Raw genomic sequence first — 2,463 nt, 5'->3', positions numbered from 1 at the left:
ATATACCCTCTCCATCAGGTGATCGTGCTTTGGAGATCTTGTTCAAATAGAAAAGGAATTGGGGGCTGGGTGGTGGCACACGGGGCTAAGCACACAGATTACCATGTACAAGGGCCTGAATTTGAACCCCTGCACCCCACCTGCAGGGGGGAAGAAGCTTCACGAGTGGTGAATCTTTTCAGACTACAGAGGAATAAAGTAATGGACAGACACAAAAAGAGACACTGCAGGTCTGTCTCTTTCCCATCCCCTCTCAAATTCTCTTTGTCCTTTCAAATAAAGAAGGAGGAAGAGGGGGACGGGAGGGAGAAGAGGAGAAAGAGAAGGAGGAGGAGGAGGAGGAGGAGGAGGAGGAGGAGGAGGAGGAGGAGGAGAAGAAGAAGAAGAAGAAGAGGAAGAGGAAGAGGAAGAGGAAGAGGAAAAGGAAGGAGAAAATGGCCACCAGGAGTGGTAGATTTGTCATGTCCCAGTAATTACCTGGGTGGCAATTAAGAAGTGAACAGAACAAAATGATGGTAACAGTCCATCATCTTGCCAGCTGAGGCACCACCTCCAGTCTGAATTTTATCAACAAATAAACTGCTAATGGGAGGCAAGTGAGAACAAGAAAAGAAAAAAAGGAAAGGGAAAGAGAAAGAGAAAGGGAAAAGGGAAGGGAAGGGAAGAGGAGGGGAGGGGAGGGGAGGGGAGGGAAGGAAGGAAAGGAAAGGAAAGGAAAGGAAAGGAAAGGAAAGGAAAGGAAAGGAAAGGAAAGGAAAGGAAAGGAAAGGGAAAGAAAGGAAAGGAAAGGAAAGGGAAGGGAAAGAAAGGAAAGGAAAGGAAAGGAAAGGAAAGGAAAGGGAAAGAAAGGAAAGGAAAGGGAAGGAAAGTAGAGAAGAAAAGAAGAGGAAAGGAAAGAAAAGGAAAGGAAAGGAGAGAAGAAAAGGAAAGAGAAGAAGGGAAAAGAAAATCAAAGGGTTTCCATTTACTGCTGTTGGTGGGGTTTCATTCATTCATAAATGCACAGTCTCCTTGATTCTCCTTTAGTCATTTTCAGTTTCCCACCCTTAGACTTGACTTAGAATTTCATTTCAGCCAATTCCATGTTTCATTTGAACTTGTTTCCAGTTTACACCAAAAGGAAATATTCTCCATATGGAAGACTGCTTTGTTTTATAAATTTTGCTGATAAAATTAATAAATAAGAATTCCAACAATTAGTCCTTCCCTTGGACATAGAATCCAGCACTTGAAGTCGCTTTACAAAACTATACTTGTGACAGGTCTACTTTCTAGCAGAGAGGATTGATTTATAAATAATAGAAAACTGGAAGAGGTTCAATTATTCTAAAGTGATCAACTGTCGAGAGAGAGATTCCTGCATTAACTTTGCTAGAGTTGCTCAGGAACCTTAGATATATCACTAAATTCTGGATTTTTCGATGTTTGGTTCCAGAAACAACAGCAGCACCAGATAATTTGTATAAAATGCAAAATCTAGAGTTGCATCTCTCTCCTCTCCCTGGTCCACTAAGAATAACAAAGAAGATCACCTGAGAACACAAGACAAGGATCAGAATACTTTGGAAACACACCAAGTCACAGGTGAGTGCAAACACATGTGGCTCATGGACAGAGAGTGGCTTAAGGAGAGATCCCTAGGGCTGAAAGCCTGTATCTACTCAGGAGCTACTGGTAACAGTCCATCATTTTGCCAGTTGAGGCACCACCTCCAGTCTGAGTTTTATCAACAAATAAACTGCTAATGGGAGGCAAGTGAGAACAAGAGCTCCCCATTTTGAGAGTTCCTCCATCTTAGAGACTTGCTTTACAAGTAAAAGACAGTAAAAGTTGAGAAACAAGCTGACCTCTCCCACAGGAACACCCAAGTCATCTGGGCAGCCACAGACGACTCGTTTGAACTTGCAAGAATGCTGTTGCAAAATAAGTGTTTATGTGAAAGTTTGAATTTTTGAAATACCCACTCAACTTTACCAGCTCATTTTGCTTCTGTATACCTACTTTGGCTGAGATAAAAGACTGACGCCATAGATAGAGATTAGAGTGTACTTTTTTAAAAAAAATATTTTATTTATTTATTAATAAGAAAAGAGGAGAGAGAGAAAGAATCAGACATCACTCTGATACATGTGCTGCTAGGAATTGAACTCAGGACCTTATGCTTGAGAGTCTAGTCCCTTACTTAGCCACTGTGCCACCTCCTGGACCACAAATGTACTGATTAGATAAATCATGTAATGTGTAACTTGTGCCCTTTGCTTTGCTCAAGATATTGCTCAAGATGTAATGTGTAACTGTTTTCCTTAGATAAAATGTACCTCCTGTTTGTGCAACCCTGCTTGTGTAACCCCAGTCCCTTGAGAGTATAAAACAAGAGGGCCTCAGAGTTGCCAGGTGTTCCTAGCCCAGGGAGCTGTCCCAGCTAATGAACCCTCTGTACTGAGTTCCCCTGTATGTGTGTCT

Source organism: Erinaceus europaeus, chromosome 8 (assembly GCF_950295315.1).
Source record: "Erinaceus europaeus chromosome 8, mEriEur2.1, whole genome shotgun sequence".
NCBI classification, from domain to species: domain Eukaryota; kingdom Metazoa; phylum Chordata; class Mammalia; order Eulipotyphla; family Erinaceidae; genus Erinaceus; species Erinaceus europaeus.
Note: the sequence above shows the minus strand (reverse complement) of the source record.